Raw genomic sequence first — 23,374 nt, 5'->3', positions numbered from 1 at the left:
CATTATAGACACAACTATTTCAGTCACAGTATAATTAATTCAGCATAAAGCTTTGATCTAATTTATGATTTTCATGTTCAGATTCTAAAACATATTTTGTAGTATTTTTATACTTAATTTGTGAGAGGCTGAAAAGGAGACAGACTTGTGAACTTGTGATCATGAATTATACTCTTAGATTTTGCATTATTATTGGCAATATTGCTGGTAAAAAAAAATAGGAGATAACAATAACACATTTTAATTAAATAAATTTTATCTATTGCTGACTTTTACAGTTTCCACTTTTAATTTTAAGTCTGAGGGATGACCATGCATTAAAAATCTATATGCACCTATTTTTTTAATTCACTTCTTTAATTCTTCTTCTTTTTTGAAAATTTTGCTCATTTTTAATAATTATTTCATAATTATAATAATGACTGTAAAGTTTAATAAAGAACAAGACTTGGTAATGTTTTCATCATTTTAAGGTTTCCTTTTACATTAAACACACAGCAGTCTAGTTTAATATTATTTGTTTATATCACCAATATGAATGCAGTTTCTCTGCATGTTACTCTATAAATTTTTTTTATAGTAGTTAAGATTTCCCCAGTCTGAAAAGACCATAATTATGTACATAATTATACCAAACCAATGTTAATTTAATCTCAGATAAACACTGACAACCTGCTGAGTTGATCTCATGTATTGTGCTGCCCATTCTACACTCACCAAAGGCTGAGTCACATCTGTACATGTTTATAAACCATCTGGGCTTATCAGGCTTCAGTGGATTGGTCAGTGGTACAGGAAGTGAGTGGTAGAAGTTGCAGTTTGAAAACATTAGAGCGCTTAAGCAAATTACTGACTCTGAACTAAATTGTCAGTATAATACTTAAGCAAAATGAGGACTAAACTGTAGTGAAAAAATGTCTTGCAGGGAGTACTGTGTCAAAAACAATTTGTATTTAATTCACATAATGTGGAAATGAACAATAAGTTTGTTGCAAAAGAGGTTCAAATTGGCTCAGGTTTAACTGTGATTTGGTCTCACCAAATTCCTGTGTTTTTGGAATACTGCAGAACAGCATAAAAGGTTTGTATTTTTTACTCCTTCATTCCTCTATTATTTAGATCATTAACTGATATAATTGTAATTGTATTTGTGTACTGTCCCAGTGGGAAATGTAAAAGGATGATGAAAAGTAGAAGGGCATCTGAAGGAAAAACAACACAGTTTGAAACTAAAATGAAATACACAAATTTCTTTAAAATATATAGTAAGTACTTAAATTAACATTTCATTTTCAGATTATGTCATAGGATTAGGGAGAAAGGTTGCTGGTGGCATAACAAATTTTCCCTTCTCGGACCTCAAAAGCCACATCACAAATTGAAGAATTTGTTTGCAAGAAAGCACAGTGTTGAAAAAAACATGTGAAAAAATGAACTTTTTTATATAAATTTTGCTCTGTGTGCGCGCCCGGATGATGAGCACAAAGCGGTCCTTGACAAAGGAAAGCTGGATTTGTTGATAGGTAAATCACAATTTTACTATACAAGTTATTGTATTATTAGTTTGAAATAGTTAAGTTCAAAATAAAGATTAATTCGAATTATACGATTAGTGATCCTCAGGGCTAGGCCTGTCAATAACAGGGTGTCTCAGTACCTTGCCGCACTAAGATCCAAACCTGCCCCCTTTGACCCCCTGAGTCATGTTTTTAATTGGTTCTGATCACATTATTTTACAGAATATTCAATGAATTTTCAATAAACTAATTTTATTTTAACAGTGAAACTAGTTTTATCAATTAAAAAAAATATTTTTATGCCCCCCTTCGAAGAAGAGGGGGTATATTGCTTTGCTCATGTCGGTCTGTCTGTCGGTCGGTCCATCCGTCCACCAGGTGGTTGTCAGACGATAACTCAAGAACGCTTGGGCCTAGGATCATGAAACTTTATAGGTACATTGATCATGACTTGCAGATGACCCCTATTGATTTAGAGGTCACTAGGTCAAAGGTCAAGGTCACAGTGACCCGAAATAGTAAAATGGTTTCTGGATGATAACTCAAGAACGCATAAGCCTAGGATCATGAAACTTCATGGGTAGATTGATCATGACTTGCAGATGACCCCTATTGATTTTGAGGTCACTAGGTCAAAGGTCAAGGTCACAGTGACCCGAAATAGTAAAATGATTTTCGGATGATAATAAAAGAAGGCATATGCCTAGGATCATGAAACTTTATAGGTAGATTGATCATGACTCGCAGATGACCCCTATTGATTTTCAGGTCACTAGGTCAAAGGTCACGGTGACCCAAAATAGTAAAATGATTTTCGGATGATAACTCAAGAACGCATATGCCTAGGATCATGAAACTTCATAGGTAGATTGATCATGACTCGCAGATGACCCCTATTGATTTTGAGGTCACAAGGTCAAAGGTCAAGGTCACGGTGACCCGAAATAGTAAAATGATGTTCAGTTGGTAACTCAAGAACGCTTTTGCCTAGGATCATGACACTTCATAGGTACATTGATCGTGACTTGCAGATGACCCCTATTGATTTTCAGGTCACTAGGTCAAAGGTCAAGGTCACAGTGACAAAAGTCGTATTCACACAATGGCTGCCAGTACAACGGACAGCCCATATGGGGGGCATGCATGTTTTACAAACAGCCCTTGTTAAAATGAAAATGCATGTAATATTAAATAATATGCGCATATATTGCACATGTTATTTGAAAATATTCCACAGGGATAAATATCCAAGCACATTCAAAAGTGTACTTAGTTGCCAAATTTGGACCCTGTCTTTTTCAAATCCTAGATGGGGCCCTGGATTAGATAAAAAGTTTGAAAAAGCAATTAATTCTACATAAGTTGTTAACAGTATTTGCAATAGGTGAACTGTAGTTGTACTTAATATCAAATTGCATTTCAGATTATGACATAGGATGGGGGAGAATCCTGGACCTGAACAATACTGTGATAGAGAGGAATTCCTACTCAAGAAAGCAGTTTAAAAAACACAGTCAATGTGAAAGAGTGAACTTTTTTATTTTGGCCGTGTATAAGAACAGTTTGTTTTTTAAAAAGTGCATGTCTATCAAATTATTTTTTATGTATATATATTGAATATTTTTGTTGTTTGTCTTTAAAAGCTACATTGTATCTTAAAAGTATCATCAAAATGCGGAACGAAAATGCATACATTTTCCGCATAAGTTCCACATTTTTTGTGACTGCGGAAAACATGCGGGGATTTTCAGCATTTGTTCCGCATTTGCAGAAGTATAAAATGGTGATCCATGTTTTTAAAATGTATTATCTTAAAATAAATATAAAGATACTATGTTAAATGTATCTTGTCATAATTTTGACTTGTTTTTAGCTAAACTGAGCACAAAGTGCTCATGGTGAGCTTTTGCGATCGCCTTTTATTTTTTCATATGGCCTGTCCTTATATGGGTATATGGGTATATTTACAATATGCATGTAATCCGATTTCCGCCCGGTATCTTAATTACGCCCGTAATCTAAGTTACGCCCGTAATTTTAACATTCCGCCTGTAATCTGAATTCCGCCCATAAACTGCTTTCCGCCCGTAATTTAAAATTCCGTCCCACCTCATTTACATATTTCGCCCCTGTTTTCCGCCCGGATTACGCCCGGAATCCGCCCGGAATCCGCCCCTCTTCTTAAAATCATATATAGAAAAATACGCCTGGAAATATTTTTTACGCCCGGAATTTAGTTTGCGATTCCGTGCCGATTCCGGGCGGAACATTTCGTACAGGAAGTTTTGAATTTATATGCTGAAACGTAATGTTATAACCAACAAACATTTTACTGTGATAGACAGTTTTTTAAGATAAGTGGTACAGAAAATACACATCGAATACATTTTTAAAGATATTTCTTGTTATATTTGATCGAGAATGTAACCCACCTCCCAGTTTCGCTGAAAGGATCAAGTCCCCCACGGGTACTACTTCCCTCTACCCCCAGTTTTTTTTCGTACCCTAAATATTTTGTACCTTTTTTTTTTTCGTACCAATTTTATTTTCGTACCCTAATTTTTGCTCGTTACCAATTTTTTTTTCGTACCCAATTTTTTTCCTACCCAAATATTTTTCGTCACCAAATCTTTTTACGTACTTAATTTTTTTTGGCATAATTTTTGTACCCAAAATTTTCGTACCCATTTTTTTCCAACCCAAAATTTTCGTACCCACATACACAATTGTGTTGATGTAGATAAACTTAAATAGATGCTTTTATATCAATCCTCTTCAAAAGCATCGTCACACCAGTACTGTCAGTACTTTGATTCATTTTTTTTTAATCAAAGCTGGAATATGACAAAAATACACCAAACTATCAGTCGTCAAAATATGCACTAGTCAGACAGCAAAAAACTAGTATTTTTTCTTTCAGGCTTATAAGAAATCTAATATTACAAGCCTGACGTGCTTGTAAAATTCACAAAACAGAAAACGAGTTCCACTTTCATTTTCAATATTTGTAATCAAAGTTTTGAGCTGCTTTTTATGTCTTTAACATATTGCGCACACGTGTTGCGCAATCAGCTGATAATTGGATTACTGCCCATAAAGCGCAATGGTTTTGTGTTTCCCGAATTACTATTATGTAAAATAAATGTTTTGCGTTGCATTCCGGACACAGAGAGTAATGGCTGAACAGTTGTTATTGAAGTATGTCAGGGGAGCGAAACCAGGGAAGAGAACCTGGCACTTAATTGCTTATATATTTTCTGGTGGTTCAGGTTTGTTCTCTCTTTCACATGGATATATGGGATACATCTGCTAATTTTCTACCTAAACTTTATTTATGTATTTATATTTCTACCTAAACTTTATTTATACATTTATCAGGGATTTCAATAGATTTTAAAAACTGGACTGAAATTTTGAGGAGTCAAATTGAAAAATGCTTGGGTCAATTTTGAAGCGCATTAATTGTGTTTTTGTCTGTATTATTCAATTTTTTAGGATAAACATATGCCCTAAGAGTAACACAATATCTTAAAAAGTTATACTGCTTTATTTAATAACAATACCATGATACACAACACAACATATTTTAATGAATTGGTACATTAAATATACTTCCTTAGGCCACGACTTTTTTTTTTATTGGTTTACAAAAATTATTTTGAAAATGGTCCATCGGGCGGTCGAAAAAAAAAAAAAAAAAAAAAACATCATTAGAAAAATAAGTTAATACTAATAACATCAGAACAAAGACATCGTATCTTTTATAACCTTAACACAGAGACGAAAAATCAAATTATGCAATGAAACACATCTATATCTTCAAATGAAATGAGTCACCTAAAAGCACCTTTGTAACATCAGGCAATTTTAAACACTCCATTAAATGACATGCGTACTTCTCCAATTAAAACGAAAAACTGCGCTTCATTTCCGTAATTCGATGCGCACCATTACGCAATGCGATGCCCGTTGCATAAATCTTATATAAGATAAACTACTCATACACAAAGTATGTGTTTGCTCTTATTCGACTTATGACGTCGTCCATGAAAAAAAAATCGAGGTAGATCGATCCCCGGGTCGTCGCGGTAATGTTTGTTAAAGTTGTTGTTGTCATGAAAACTCGTTGATTTACAACGCAAAACGTCTTATTTGAACTGACGCGAATTAATACAATCATATTTGTCATCTTGGCTTTTGCTTTATTTTGATAATTTAATCCAAAGTTTAATGTTAGCAAGTGTTTTTACTTGAATTGTAAACAAGGAGCCAGTTAAAGTCTTCCGAAAATGTGCAGTCTGTGTGAATTGACAGTTTGACGTCATCAAAGGAAAGCCTCTTGCTTTCTGAAGCAATAAAGCGACAAATTTCGCGCCGACAAAATTGGCTTCCTTTGTCTAGCAATCAACATGCCGAACCAATCGTGCGTTTGTTTCTCAATTGCAATCCTCCAATTTAATAATAGCATGTGCATAGCTCCGCCTTCGAATCTTTTGCAGAGAACAGAGGCCGAGTTTAACGGTTAATTGAGCTAGTATTTTACGCAAGTTGAGTTCCGATTTGCCGAAATTACTCGGCCCTAAGCATTAAAACGACAAATACATTTATCAGTGATTTTCCGAGATATACCGATTTGTTCAGATTTCCAAACTTTCTGTACAGTTCCTATAAACTATGGCGGACGTGTTTACAAAATTCCTAAACACATATATCGTAAATAACGGCAGTGTTTTATTGGATTATTTATACTAATTATCAAATTGCAAGGTAATACTTTTTCATCTACTATAATATCGGGTTTGTTTAATATAATAAACATGTTAAACAATATAGTTGCGTCACAGACTCGGAAATAAATTTTGATGCGGTCGACATTTTACTGACGCTGATTTTCCTATTGTCTGTAATTAAATAAATTTTGAGAAGTGCCCATAAAAGGACTGGTACATACTGTGTCACATTGAAAAATATCCCGATCTCTGTAATATATGTGAACCAATCGTTGATTGTACTTACTTGATTTTATTCGCAACCGTACTCAAACCGGATCGTTTTTTTTCTTGTTTCGCTCGTTTTTCAGTGCGGTCGGGAATAAAATATATATAAAAAAGACGATTTTCCGATTTTATTTTTTTTCCCATTTTCCAAAAATTAGGGTCGGCGGTTTTGTAAACCAAGAAATATAAAAGTCGTGGCCTTACAACACATTTAAGTCTTTCAACACATTTAAGTAATTTAAGATATGTACCGGTAGCACCTTTTTATCACATATTAATCGCCATTATATTATCATCATCCCTATGATAGCTTTTCTAACACAACACAATCTAAATGCATGGAACATCTAGTATATCTATTACTGTTTATCCAAATACTATACATGTCCGAAATATGTACACTTAGGAATGCCTTACCTGTAGTAGTTTTACTTTAACAAGCAAATTCGTAGAATTGATATCCCCCGCAACATATGCTTTGTTTGAGGATGGGTGCAAATGGGACGGATGAACATACTGACAGATGGACGGACGGAGGAGGCGGGGGATATATACTCATACCAAGTTTCAATGAAATCCGCCAAAGCACTTCCAAGATATGGCTCCGGACACAAAAGTGCCTATAGTAAAAAGCATTTTTTCAAGATACAAAGGGCCATAACTCTATTTTTAACAGATGGTATACAATGCAATTTGGCGTGCATCATCCTCTTACGCATATATATACTCATACCAAGTTTCAATGAAATACGTCAAAGCACTTCCAAAATATGGCTCCGGACACAAAAGTGCCTATAGTAAAAAGCATTTTTTCAAGATACAAAGGGCCATAACTCTGTTTTTAACAGATGGTATACAATGCCATTGGGCGTGCATCATCCTCTTATGCATATATATACTCATAGCAAGTTTCAATGAAATCCGCCAAAGCACTTCCAAGATATGGCTCCGGACACAAAAGTGCCTATAGTAAAAAGCATTTTTTCAAGATACAAAGGGTCATAACTCTGTTTTTAACAGATGGTATACAATGCCATTTGGCGTGCATCATCCTCTTATGCATATATATACTCATACCAAGTTTCAATGAAATCCACCAAAGGTCTTCCAAGATATGGCTCCGGACACAAAAGTGCCTATAGTAAAAAGCATTTTTTCAAGATACAAAGGGCCATAACTCTGTTTTTAACAGATGGTGTACAATGCCATTTGGCGTGCATCATCCTCTTATGCATATATATACTCATACGAAGTTTCAATGAAATCCGCCAAAGCAGTTCCAAGATATGGCTCCGGACACAAAAGTGCCGGACGGACGGTCATGATCCTAGCGTAAGCATTCCTGAGTTATCATCCAAAAACCATTTTACTATTTAGAGTCTCTGTGACCTTGACCTTTGACCTACTGACCTGGAAATCAATAGGGGTCATCTGCCAGTCATGATAAATGTACCTATGAAGTTTCATGATCCTAGGCCTAAGCGTTCTTGATTTATCATCCAAAAACCATTTTACTATTTCGAGTCACTGTGACCTTGACCTTTGACCTAGTGACATGAAAATCAATAGGGGTCATCTGCCAGTCATGATCGATGTACCTATGAAGTTTCAGGATTCTAGGCCTAAGCGTTCTTGAGTTATCATCCGGAAACCATCTGGTGGACGGACCGACATACGGACCGACCTACCGACTGACTTACCGACCGGCCGACATTTGCAAAACAATATTCCCCCTCTTCCGTGAAGGGGGGGCATAATAAGAGAGTTGAATTGTATTCTAAAGATTGAATACACAAATGCTTCTTTGGATGTTTTATGTTATGTTTATCTGCATTTTTAACAAAAAACGTTTGGGTTAGTAAAATCTGACTCCAGCTAGTACAAATTCCCATATTACTAGCCCGCTTTGCTTGTAGATTTAAATCTGAATTGAAATGACTGAACTATAACAATTTAAAACAATATTTTTGCTTGAAAGAAATCTTTTGAGATTCGAAATAACGATTTGTTTGCTTGAAAGAAATCTTATTTTAAGATTCAATATGTTAATATCAGATTACCTTTTAATATTTTTTTTTAAAGAAACATGGTGTAAAGTTGCAAAACTCAAGTTTAAAATATTTTTGCCACGCTGAAGGAAAACAACTCAGCGATTGAAAAACATCATAATTTATTTACAAGCATGTTCCATGAAACATTTTACAGATGTGTTTTTAAGGACGATTTTAAATCTTAAAGAAATGGATTTTTTGTCTATAATATTATGCATTATATTCACTATCACCATCAACATACATAGAAAATTGTACTGAAATTACAGTCATGTTGTTGGTAGTAATTTAAATTGACTATTCACATTAATAAAAGTTAATTAACAAACAATTAAATGTTTGCTTTTACATTGTGTTTTATTCATCAAGTTCCAATTAAACTAAAGGCTGCACTGGTTCAATAAATGTTGAAAACGAGAGCCATGTAATTTTTTACTCATTTTCCCATTTTAACAAGTCTTAGCCCCAAAATAGGACAATTTCAAGGTCAAAATGAGATCAGGTGATGTGTTAGGAATGTTCATAGATAAGATACTTTAAACTATCAAAGCTTTGTAGAAAGCATGATTATTATTTATTTTAAAAAACATGTCATTTTGGTTTAACCATGCATGGACAGGACAATCGATGGACAAACTACCCAGGTGAAATGATTACGAATAATTCATGAATATTCATGAATAATCCATGAACTGTTCATGAAGAAAGTTCATGAACATTCATCATCCAGTTCTTGAATTTTTCATGAATGACTCATGAAATTAAAATGAGACTATTCATGATATTTTAATTTTATTATTTATTCATGAAGCTGAAAAGTTCATGAACTTAAGAACATTCATGAACATAATTATTGAAAGTTCTTAAGATCATGAACTTTCCATGTTCATGAATAACTCAGGAAATGAAAAGATTATGAATAGTCTCATTTTAAGTTCAAGAGTTATTCATGAATAATTCAAGAACTGGATGATAAATTTTGTTCATGAACTGTTCATGAACTTTATGGTTCATCAATGTCCTTAAGTTCATGAACTTTCAATGTTCATGAATAATTCATGAACATAAAAAGATCATGAATAGTCTCATTTTAAGTTCAAGAGTCATTCATGAATAATTCAAGAACTGGATGATGGATTTTGTTCATGAACGGTTCATGAACTTTATGGTCCATGAATGTCCTTACGTTCATGAACTTTCAATGTTCATGAATAATTCATGAACACGTAAATATCATGAATAGTCTCATTTTCAGTTCAAGTCATTCATGAATAATTCAAGAACTGGATGAGGAATTTTGTTCATGAACTGTTCATGAACTTCATGGTCAGCAACTGCCCCTTAACAGGATTTTCCATATTATTATTTTTTTTATTTTGTGTCAAATTTTCTGTTTTCATTAATGGTGGTGTCTGAATTTTCTACAACAAAACAGGAACATCTGTGTTCCATTACATATTATATTTGTATTTCAGCGCTGTTCAGTATGCAATAAAAAACCATTTCGGGGCCTCTCAGCCTCAGGGAAATGAAACCAAGACCAGCAATTGAGCATTTGGATTTTTTTTGTTTAATATAACAATCTTATTTCAGTCTATTGTTCTCATTTGGATTTACTTCTCTTTTTATTTAAGTTTCTGATGATACTGGGGAATATATCCTGAATGCGACACACAGTTTACAAGACTCTGAAACAGTTTGTCATGAAATGGTCACAAGTGGTTCTTGCGATGAAGATGAAAGTGTTTCATTAGATGATGAAAAAAGATGGTCTTCTGATGATGATATTGTTTTATCTGAGTCATCTACAGGAGATGATGAAAGTGAAACAGATGATTATTTTAGTGACAGCGATGAAAGTACAACAGTTACGTTTGATGAAAGAAACAAATCTACAGATTCATTCACATTTTTGAAGGAAAGTTTGACAGAAACAGAAAAAATTGAACTAACATTATATATATACTATCCTGCTTTTTGGGGAATAAGATGTCAGCAAATGCATCCAAAAGTATATTGAAAACGTTTAAAAAACTATTTCCAAATTGTCCTGAACTACAGCAGGTAGAATATGAACATTTATGGATATGCTTTGATACAAACTTCTCAAATGATATCATTATTGTGAAATATGTAACGCTATATTCCCAGATGACACTGATCAGTTTGGTTGTTCGACTCCAAATTGTACTGGTTTGAGATACAAGGGAATTAATCAGAACAAAATAGGAAGATAACCAAGAGCAAAATTTGTTTTTGCAAACGTCAGAAGACAATTGAAATATCTACTTCAGTCTCCAGGTAAGCACAATAACACAACAAGGGCTGTTTGTAAAACATGCATGCCCCCCATATGGGCTGTCAGTTGTAGTGGCAGCCATTTTGGGAATACGTTTTTTGTCACTGTGACCTTGACCTTTGACCTAGTGACCTGAAAATCAATAGGGGTCATCTGCCAGTCATGATCAATGTACCTATGAAGTTTCATGATCCTAGGCTTAAGCATTCTTGAGTTATCATCCGGAAACCATCTGGTGGACGGACCAACCGACTGACCGACCGACATGAGCAAAACAATATAAACCCTCTTCTTCGAAGGGGGGCATAATAAAACGTTTATAGCATTCAGTGATTTAGTATTCGTGTACATATTAAAACACTATCTGCTGGAAATGAAGGAATACAAAAAATTTATATTGTCATTTGACCTGTTTAAAGTACAATGTATCGTGATACATTAATTACAACCCAATAATTGTGATATGGATCGGATAGTGAACAAGTGGTATTATTACACCCCTATTAATGTATACATTTTTGTGTAACCATCAATTGATGGATTGGTTATTTATTTTTTTTAATCCGACCGTGTTTAGAATGTGGTTTATTAACATGTTAAATTATACCTAGAACATTAGTGCAATTGTTAATTTGTGAATTTCTTGTTCTTACTATGGCCTTAATATTTGCATTTTTTAAATTTTAGGCGTATGGGAAAATGTGAAGAAGAACAAAGAACTTCTCCACGAAAAACACAGGCTACACCAGGCGATATCTGACATCACAGATGGCTCAGTATACAAGGAGTTAATGAAGGATCAAAATTTTTTAGGTGGTCAAAACAACACAAATTTGACAGTAATATTCAATACAGATGGGATCAATTTGTTTAGATCATCAAAAGTAGAGTTATGGCCAATTTTCCTTGCAATTAATGAGCTCAGTCTGAAAATAAGATTTGCCAGAGAAAATGTACTTTTAGCAGGAATATGGCGAGGTAAAGGAAAACCACCCATGGATCAGTTTTTGCAAGTTTTTAGTGAAAAGATGAATGATCTTTATGCAGATGGTCTGATCATGGATGTTGATAAACAAGAAGTTACAGTGAAGGTGATGGTCATATGTGGTACTTGTGATTTACCAGGAAAGCTTCAGTCTTGAATATGACTCTCTTTAATGGGTCTGACTCTTGTATTACTTGCGAAGAACCAGGAACTGTTGTATCTCAAGGTAAAGGTCACAGTAGGTGCTTTCCTCACAGGTTAGACGCTGACAGATTTCCATTAAGAACAGAAGAAAGTGTTAGACAGGATATGCAAACGGGTAGTGATAAGAAGAGATGTAAAGGGTTTAAAGGAAAATCAGGTTTGTCAACCTTACAAGGATTTTGTATAGTGGATGGGATGGTTCCTGACTATATGCATTGGGTTCTTTTAGGAACCACCAAAAATTTGTTGCAAAAGTGGTTTTCAGCAACGGAAAATAAAAAACCTTGTTTCATTGGTGACAAGTTACCTACAATATCTCAAAGACTGAAAAACATTAAACCCCCATAATTTATAGAGAGACTGCCAAGAAATATTGAACACAATTATTCAAACTTTCAAACCACAGAATTGCAATCTTGGCTTCTTTATTGTAGTATACCATGTTTAAGTGGTTTATTAGATGACGTATATTTCAACCATTTTGTATTACTCTCTGAAGGAATATATATTTTACTTGGAGATAATATAACTGAACCACAACTTAACAGAGCAGGAGAGCTTCTTGATCTATTTTATCAGCAATTCAGTCAGCTTTACACACCAGGTTCTTGTGGTTTAAAAGTACACAAAATTGGCTGTCATTTGACTCAGTTTGTTAGAAAATTAGGTCCGCTGTGGAGCTGGAGTTGTTTTCCATTTAAAGACTCTAACTCAATGATTTTGAAAACTGTACATGGAACAGGCAATGTTATGTAAGAAGTAATGAAAATCAAAGAAGCAGAGGCCCACCTCCGTAACAAATTAACGATAACAGATAGTGATAAAATTTGGAAAGTTGACAGAAACTTCAAATTGTTACATGGCAGGGGCAGTAAGTGGAATAAAAGAAGATGAACATACACAGCTAATTTTAACCAAACTTGATGCCGCTGATGTATCTAAAGTTAAAAAGACGAGCAGAATTATGATTAATGGAAAATGTTCTATGCAGAAAGTTATTCAAGGATGAAGAACAGAATCTGTCATGTTGTGCTCACAAATGAAGAAACACCAGTTCTTGTAAAGTACTTTTGTATGCATGAGGATAAGAAAGTTGTATATGCTGTTGTAAATCCTATTCATTTTGTACACAATGCTCATGCAAGCAGCTTATCATGTGGGAAACATCTTACTTCTGTTGGGATTGAGGAAACAATTAAGTTAATTCGTGTTGACAGATTGCGAGAAAATTTATTTTACATAGATGTAAATGACTCTTGTGCTAAGAAGTATATTGTTAGAATGCCTAACAGACATGGTCATTCTGTTTTTAAATAAGTTGTTAATTTTAAAATCCCAGGGAAGGTACGGCAGACAGGTGGGCGTGTGTACGCCTAAGCCAAACTGTGCCCGTACATAATAGTAGTGCTGCAACAATATACCGGTATATCGGTATATATCGCAATACGCAATCCGCATATTGTATTGCGATACGATTTTCATCATACCGGTACGAAAATTTTACAAAAATTCATACACATTCCGTCCAGAAAAGCCATCCGAAATAACGATATCAAGGTAAACAAAGCAAACGGTGTAAATACATTTTTACGTAAAAATAGCATTCTAAAATGTGTATTATACGGAGTAGCGTTGTTACATGGGAGCATTCGTTCAATGCTTTTGAACAGATTATCGTTAAATTAATTGCGCACAACTGTGAATGTTTCGTTCGATTCTGAATTGAGCATTTTTTATTTGTAATCCGAATTTCGGAAACACACTTCCAAATTTTAATGCTTACGCGACAATAAAAAAATATCGTCAAATAAAAAGTGCTTTATCCTTTGTTTCAATAAAAAGCGCGCGAAAATTATGCAGACATGTAGAACGTTGCATGGAAAGTATGGGTGTATTTTGTGTTGTATAAAAACGGGAACATCACATCAGGTGAATTACGCGTGTTCAGTGAAAACAAAAACGTCCCGGTAGGATGTTATTTCATCACATCTTTGAAAATAGTAACAAATGCCATAATGTTTTTGATACTTAAGAAAATTTGTGAATATTTGTGTTTCTTGTTATTCTTGAGCACATTTATAGTAAATATTTACCAGAATTTGTTTTAAAACTGGAGTATACAGGATTATCGGGTAATTGGCGAGTTATAATTCTGGTAGTTAGCAATATATTGCGATATATTGCGATACGGGTTTTTGTACTGACAATATATTGCAATACGGTTTTTGGCGTATTGTTGCAGCACTACAAAATAGCCTAACTCAAAAAGTAGATCCATTTCAAATTTGGATATGTTGCTTCATGTGACAAAATAAAGGACAAATTTAGTTTTCAGAAATATTGCTTATGTTGTTTCTAAGTGGCGGCTAAGTTCATGAAAATTTATATAATCAAGAAATTTCAGCAATATTTTTTTCAGGAATTTTTTAAGAACTTCTCATGAAACAAAAATGACCTTTAGACATTCATGAAAATTCATCAAAAATTCGTAAAAATTCATCCTGTCATGAAATTTCATGAATCTTTTTATTTGAGTAATTTTCAAGAACTTTTCATGAAATCAGATTGTTCATAAAGTTCATCATATGGTTCATAAACATGTCCTTAAAAGTTCATGAACAGTCCATGAAACTAGTTGATGAACTTTCATGCATTATACTGTCTAAATTTTGTCTTTATACATTCATGAAAATTCATTGAAAGTTCATGAAAATTTATCTAATAATGAAATTTCTGGAATTTTTTTTTCAGGAATTTTTCAAGAACTTTTCATGAAACAAAAAAGGACCTTTAGACATTCATGAAAATTAATCAAAAGTTCATAAAAATTCATCCTTTCATGAAATTTCATGAATCTTTTTATTCAAGTATTTTTCAAGAACTTTTCATGAAATCAGATTGTTCATAAAGTTCATCATATGGTTCATAAACATGTCCTTAAAAGTTCATGAACAGTCCATGAAAGCAGTTCATGAACTTTCATGAATATTTGGTCATGAACTGCCTTCATGAACCAATCATGAACTGTTCATGAATCTTCATGAACATTCATGAATGTTCATAAAGTGATCATTGTTTCGCCTGGGTAACAACTGAACAAATTGTTATACACTTCTTGGCATCAGTATGATGTGGGAATTGGGACATTTTGTTGAACTAACCAGAAACTAACTGTTGTTCAGTTATATATTTTACAAGATTCTGCAGAAAACTTAGAAAAATGCAAATAATGAGTGCAAAATAGTGTGTTTACAGTAGTCTCATATCAATAATGAAAACATCAGACAGTTGGATGCTAATGCATCTGATTCTAAGGCCTGGGTTGGTAATATAACCCAATTAACTATGGTTACTGGCATGGCCACCCCACCTGACCTAGGGTTTCAAACAGGGCCCATAAAGCATGGTCCCTGCATGATCTTCCCGGGTGGGTCGCGAGGGGTCACTCCCATCACCATGGTAACAACTCCTCCGCTTAAATTTTGGGCACTTACTCAAAAGTACTCAATATTGTAGATACATATTCATTTTTATTTCAATTATTTTCTTCCATTTGTTTTTTGGAATGATGCATACTGGCTAAATAATTCATGCCAAAAATTGTGTTGCCATGGTAACTAATGTTGAGGTAAGGTCATACTGCACCATCATTCAACCAAGGTTAAATGGCGGCTGTTTGACAAAGTTATAACATGCACTTTTTGAAGATTATATCCAAGTCATTTTCTTTCACAATTAGCAACTCAGTCTATAATAAAAGGATTTTGAGGTGTCACTAACAGGTTAATTTCACTTTATTCTGTAACCATATCAACTATCTTTATCTAACTAGTTAACTGAAATAAAATGCATAATCCTAAATGTGGCATCACAGAGTCTCCTCACCCTAGCTAATATTATGGTCTGCATAAGTTATCACAGGAACCATTTATTTTGACAGAGAGATCGAACAGACCCTGGCTAAACCTATAGGGGACAAATAAGAAACTGAATATTACAAGTCAAACGAGAAAATGAATGACGTTAACCTTACATATTGGTTCATAGAAAAAAGGAGTACAAAGTGGAAAACTGAACAAGAAAAACAAAACCAGAAAAGCATGACTGACTTTGTACAAAGCAATACAACAAAAATTGCTATAGAGCAAAGAGAACAATTAATAGTAAAACGCCTAAATGAAATTCAAAATTGTCAAATGTGCTGACAAAAAATGAAAATTCACTCAGCAAAACCATAATTAAGGGACCACTCAAAGAAATGAAAGAACAGTTCCTAGGCAGTTGCAGGAGGAGAAGTGAGAAATTATGAAGAAGTTTGTGGATGGCACAAACGCAGCACGACATAAAGTGCAGCCAAACATCCAGTCTAGACATTCTGGAACGCTGCAGAGGAATGAATGGCTTACAAAATTCTGACCTCTCCAACTACAATGTGGAACTATGCAGAAAAAGGAATAGAAATATATCCATCAGTTTACAATTTCTATCATAAATAAAGTTAATGCAGGGTCACGGGTCAACTCGCTAAGATGAAGTCATTGATAGCTTGTTTCATTTAAAAGCCATAACAACCACGGGGTCTAGTATCACAAAAAAAGTAAATATTCTAACTCAAATTTTGTTGATCATCATGCTCAATTTAGTTTTCACAGAAGTTTTTTGAGTCGGACTAAAACCTGAGTTTTAGGAGGCATGTATACTGAGTTAATACTCAATTTTATCTTGTGAATAGAGCAAAAATGTTTCATGTTACTAGGCCCAGGACTCCAGCCGAAACGTGTCCGATATAGAGACGGAGCCCACTGTCGGTACGCTGGACTTCTTTGTGTGCATAATTTTATTTTCTCAATAAGATATTACATATATACATACAAGCATATATATAAATGTATATATACATATATTTTAAATACAGGATTTGCACATGCATACTATTCAGTTTTGGTTGTTAGTATGTTCATCTATATCTTTTATCTGTAATATATTTAACATAAGAAAGTTTACTGAAGTGCTGAATTGCTGTTGTGAGGCTTGACTTCAGTGTATGAATATGATTTGAGCGTGAAAGTATAAAGTTAGGAAATGGAAATGGACATGGTGAGGTTGATTTGATTGTGAAAGTATAAAGTTATGACATGGAAATGGACATCATTATGTAGCATTATGTATTTGTATTTTTTTTCTTATTTTATATGTATGTGTTTGCAATCTTTGAATAAAATGAGTTAAAGAAGGAAAAGTCTGAAAAAGATTTGAATTGATCGCTCAAAGAAATCAGCTGTTGAGCGCGTTTTCTCACAGTCAAACATCATGTCTTTCAGGGAAAACTTCAACAAACATTTATTTATTGTAACTGGACCAGGGGTGAAAGAAGAAACACTTAGAGACAAATTTAGTGCGTTTGGAAAAATTATTAATTTGTGGTGTGTAAAGAAAAAGCGCACACATGATGATACAGATTTCCTATTTTCACTATGCTCTGATGTGGTGATGTGCTGACAAAAAATGAAATCTCACTCAGCAACAATGCCAGCAACAACAATGACAGCCACCCATTAGGAGCAACAATGCCAGCAACAACAATGACAGCCACCCAAGGAGCAACAATTCCAGCAAGGACGACGACCGCCATTAAAGAAGCAACAATGCCAAATACAATGACGACCACCATTCAAGAATCAACAATGCCAGCAACGACAACGATGACGCCAGCTTATCTAACTGCATAGAGATGCCATTCAAAGAAGCCTGATGTCTGCAATGAACCAGGTCATCAACAGCATTAGGATTATGCAGAGGGTACAGGACAGGAGTCGGCAACAAGCTGAAGCCCAGACAAGAGCCATACATGCACTAACCACTGAGTTAGGGGAGGTACCCTTCATGATGGAGACGCTGATTGGCATGCTTGTCCAACCTTCTAGACCAGAAACAACGGAACCGGTCAATTAAAGCCTTGTAATAATACTTTAATAGCGGTGTGTGACTACCAGAGTAAGAATGTTCAGGGTGGTACTTGTAGTACCCATTTTATGGATTTTGCTTGAGGGTAAATAACATATGTGATGTATTCTTCTTTTGTGTTTCAGAAATTAATGTTAATAGACTACCATTAAATGCGGGTGACAACAGCGAGGTCAGTTGAACAGGGCAATTAAAGCCTTGTAATAATACTTAAAGCGATGTGTGACTGCCAGAGTAAGAATGTTCAGGGTGGTACTCGTAGTACCCATTTTATGGATTTTGCTTGAGGGTTAATAACATATGTGATGTAGTCTTCTTTTGTGTTTCAGAAATTAATGTTAATAGAGAATCATAAAATGCTGATGACATTGGTCATCACGGGTTGCTCACCCTCTGTCATTGCGATTTATCAAGGTGGAAAGATCTCCTGGTCATGGTGATTGTCCACGCTGACAAAAAAATTTCCACCGTGGCACTGTGTTTTAGGCATATTATTAATAGCTCTAGACATAATGTAGATCATAAGTATGCTGAGCATCTAAAAACTTATACAGACAGATCCAATACCCTAACTATTGATTGGTAGCCAACTAATGTTATTCCTTCTAAAAAAAAAATATTTTTAAACACAGGCTCAGCAACAATCTTCCAATTTTTTTAGCAGAACTTTTGGAAATTTAATACTTTTTGTGCAGGATATTGGTCAATAAACCTATTAAAACTGCTATTCTATCAGAATCACCATCACCTCTTGAGTCTATCAAAAATAGAAATAGCAGACCTAGGCATGATATTTTATCAAACATTTTGGAACTCCACCAACAGTGCCTAGATAAAGATTTAAGTCACATCAGTATGGTGTCTAGCACATGTCGACATCAGTGGGAATGAGCAGGCTGAAAGGGAGGCTAAGGAGGGCTTCTTGAGGGGGCTCGTAGATGCTGGGGAACCCCTGGCGCCTACTGAAATCTACTCCCTGGAAAAGACATTTGTGGTGGGTGAGTGGAACCTCTGGACTAACAATTTGGCTTCTCGTAAACATACTTTTTCCAGACCTATGAAAACCCTAAGGTCACACTCTTACCCGATGGTGCAGGAAAGTATGTCCTTGGGTTAGACCATGCATGTCCTAGGTGCCTGGCACCCCTCACTGAACCCCACATGCTGCTACATTGCCAAAACTATCAGGCAAAGAGGGACCAGCTCCAAGCGGCATTGCACTCCCATTGACTACTTTATAACCTTTCCAACGTGCTAGACCCCCAAGGGAGCAGCAAGGGGTCCAGTCTTCTCTGCCCTTGCCAAATACCTAGGGCGACTTCGATCGCGCACTTAAGTCTGGAAACGCAGGTCTGGTAGGGTAAGCGATCGAATGCACTTTAGTTTGGATGGATTATTGAAGGTTACAGTATACTAACTATTTTGGGTATACTCTCTCAAAACAAGAACATCATACAGTACCAAATTATACACTGGAATACGAAGAAAATATTGACGATTTTCGTGCATACTATCGAGTAACAAGACATTTATTTGATTTATTGCTTGAAATGACAGTGCTGTTTAGTGAAGCTTGAAACTTCTTGTACATTTCCTGAATAAAGTACAACTAATTTTCCAGCGCCTGCTATCAAATAAACATGTTTTACTGAGTGTTTACTAAGTGTTTCTTAAAGAAAATAATGTAAGAAGACTTAATTAATCATTTAATAAATACTTGAGGCTCGCTCTGTAAAAAGGGGTTTTAATGCATGTACATAGTGTTGTCCCAGATTGGGCTGTGTAGTCCACACAGACTTAACATGTGAAATACTTCCTGTATGGCACGCCTGAACCACAAAAATGAGAAAAACTAAGTTTAAGTTACTTAAACTAGGTTTTTCTCTACTTAAATTCAATTTAAGTTACTTAATTCGAATTAACGCTGCTTAAAATGAATTTAAGTAGTTTTTGTGGTTCCCGCTGCGTTAACGCTAATTAAAACACCGAAAATGCATTAACGGTGCTTAATGGTAATTTTCTTACTTAAGTTGAATTAATTCAACTTAACAAGGATTTTCTCTATCAATTGTACTATTTTCAATTAAGTTGCGTTAAAATAGGTTTTTCTACTTAAAATATGTTTTTAGTTACACGAATTCAACTTTAGTAAGGAATTTTACTTAAGTTGTAAAGTCGAATTGTTTTGATTGGTCAGTTAATGATCCGGAAGACCTAAGCCAATCAGAAACGTCGTAACAAACGTAAACAGGAAAGGATTTTCTTCTACCGCCATTTACAATTTTGCAATGGATCGGTTACAACGCACGCATTTACCTACAGCTGACAGTGTTCTTGAAAGAGTTTCAATAACACTCAGAGATGTACAGAGAGGCAAACAGAACGGCAACCTTGACGTTTCTGCAGCTCGCACCCAGATCGCCAGTCTTCTTACAAACTTGCAGAGACTTGAGAATGACCACACCGTCCCAGATGATTTACTGAAGAGCACCATCCAGTCAGTAGTGTTAGTCAGAGATAGTCTCCCTGATTTGACTCAACATGCTCAACACAGCAGTCATTCAGTTGATCGTTATGGTGAGTAGAATGCTAAATATAACAAACTTTTTGGCCTGTCATGCATAAAGGGGGTAAGGAGGGAGTCCCATCCCGAAATCCTGTACCTATTATTTTGCTCCTTTGAGTCCTTTCCCGATTTCCTGGATTAAATTAAATTCATTCCCAAATTCCAGATAAAGGTATAAAAAAATGTTAGGCAAATTGTTTTAAATAGATCTAAACCGCAATGCATATCTTACAGTCCCAGCCAAACTCACAGGACCTCAGGACATGACTGGTAAAAAAATTGGAGGTCCAGTAAGGTGACCACACTTACAGGACCTCCTGACCAGTATAATATTTTCTGATGCAAAACATAAATAAAGGACCGTCCAGTAAAAATTTTTAAGGTCCTGTAAAAGTTTTGATATTACAGGACCTCCTGTCCAGTAAAAATAAATTGAGTTTGGCTGGGACTGATCTTAAGTTTTTATTCACATCAAATTTTCTGTTTTAAATTCTCACAAGAAACTTGTGTGTTTATTTTATAATTCTGATGTAAAATTTGAAAAAATTTCCAAATTCTGGATAGGAATCCAGATTCTTGATAACATTTTTCCTTAATTCCTTAAGAAATTTAACGACATTCCCAATATCCCGGAGTTAAAATTGCTTCATCCTTGAGTCCCCATGAAAAGCCTTCCCCTCGCCATGGATATACTGTTTATGATATTTTCGTGCATGTTCATGTATAGTCTGTTTTCAAAGGCTGTCCAGGTAGGAATACATGGGGTCCTCTTGTATTATATATTAAAGCTGGAAAAAAAACAATTTTTAACCAGGTGTTTCTCAGAAACCCCGTATTTTAATCAGTACAAACAGGTTGATCCACTCCCATTCACGTGTGGCCCGTCACGGATGAAGCCTGACTTGAAATGTTATTCTGGCACCACTATATTTCACAATATTATACCTCCCCATTTCCTGTCTTATCTAAGGCCAAAGAAAAAATGATTGTTGGTTTCCCCTAACATGGACAAAAAAATCAGACCCGGCAGGCAGGATTTTTTTTTTTTTTTTTTTTTAATTCTTAAATGGAATGTGTAATGCTTTATTTTTTTCTAAAGATGCAAATTAAACATGTGAAAGATATTGAATTGAAGTGTCAGTTTGCCCTTAAAGCTTAGTTTAAAACTAATATGACACAATTTTGTTTATGAAAACAACATAAATTACAACCTCAATGTGTAGAAAAGACCAGGCAGGTAAACTTTTATTTTTATTTTTTTCAAATAGCAAAAAAAAAGTTATGACCAGGCACCTAAAAATTGACCCGTCCGGGTTAGGGGAAACCAACAATCATTTTTTTTGGCCTAATAAAATATCTACTATATTATCATTTATGTAAAAAAAATTGACATGAATTTTATTTTCTGTTAATGTTTAACACAACAATCACATCTCAATATAATTATGATCATGTAAGTTTTGTTTTCACAACAACAAGCAAAGAGTATCAAATGTTTAATCAGTGACAATTAACAAATTTATAAAGAGTTCCATTCAAGGTGTTGATTATTGTTTAAAAACAATTGGGATTCATTCCTTAATTGTATAATCTTTTGATGTTAATAAATTTTCTTTGTCAATTGAAATATGATTGACTAATCAGGAGTTTGTTTGTTAAACAAAATGTCAAATGGAAATTTGTTTTCAAATTAGAGAGTTGGCCAAAGGTATCATTTCTTATTTCATTTACCACTTCTGTTTGTTTATTGAAAACAAATTAAGTGCCAAATGTATCATGTATCATGTAAATGTATCATTTAACTATTTTTTTTATTGTAAAAAAAATGTTTCTATAAAATAGTCTAAATTACCATACAAATAGTACCCCTCTGACAGGCTCTTTGTTCTGATATTGTTTGTCACTGATAAAACATCATTGGATAAATATTGGCAGATTATTCTTAGGCCAAAAAAAAAAATATGTGTGTTTCCGGTTTCCCGACCGACCCTATTTTTTGGCCCCGACCCTAACATTTTTTTCAGCTTGTCAAAAAAAAAATTGTGTTCATGTCCGACCCTACCTTATTTTAGCGCCAAAAGTTGTCAAACATCTTGTCTAAAGCTTTGCAGTATTTTTCTATATCTTTACTAATTATTGTCAAAAAAGACACATATATATGGCCAGTCTTAAAAATATCCTTGTTTGTCCTTCCCCTACTCACCAGGTTTTAGTTGAGTAGGTAGGTAGGTTTATTATTATATTTTTTTTAAAGTCTCAATTTTTAATTTTAATTTGAAAGAAAACTGTTTAAAACATGAAAAAAATCAAAGAAATAAAATTTGTGTAAGAACTTTGCAATAAAATTTTATGAGTAGGGGGGCAATTTTGGTGGGTAGGTCGGAGGAGGGCAAACAAACTTAATTTTATTTTAGGCCTATACCAAAATTATTTTTCATGGAGGGGCAAATTCAAAGCAAAATGCATAAATCAACACAGGTATATTTTCTCTTGTATAAACTTAGTTGTTTTTAAAATAGGAATATTCACTGAAAACGTTGAGAGAATATGCAAGGCAGAAATTTTACATGAACATCTAACTATTCCCTCCCCCCCCCTTCCCCAGTTTTTTCTTTAATAGATAAAAGTGCAAAGTAACATCCATACAGGTCAAGGAAGTACAAAAATACATACAGCTTGTACAGCATAAAAGACATATTTTACAATATTGTGATATTTGTAAAATTTTGGACTTGCATGGACCTATCACAGTTCTAACATAAATTGCTATAAAAATCAAATAAAACATTGC

General features: G+C 34.4%; 1 long non-coding RNA gene across 1 annotated transcript; it reads left to right on the top strand.

Moving 5' to 3' along the window:
• The first annotated feature begins 940 nt into the window (after window positions 1-940).
• Window positions 941-3,351, top strand: LOC127856195 (uncharacterized). Its single transcript, XR_008037891.1, has 3 exons — window positions 941-1,081; window positions 1,297-1,523; window positions 2,941-3,351. It is a non-coding gene; the product is annotated as an uncharacterized LOC127856195 (long non-coding RNA).
• The last annotated feature ends 20,023 nt before the right edge of the window (window positions 3,352-23,374 follow it).

Source organism: Dreissena polymorpha, chromosome 13 (assembly GCF_020536995.1).
Source record: "Dreissena polymorpha isolate Duluth1 chromosome 13, UMN_Dpol_1.0, whole genome shotgun sequence".
Lineage (NCBI taxonomy): Eukaryota > Metazoa > Mollusca > Bivalvia > Myida > Dreissenidae > Dreissena > Dreissena polymorpha.
This window is presented reverse-complemented; position numbering and strand designations above follow the sequence as displayed.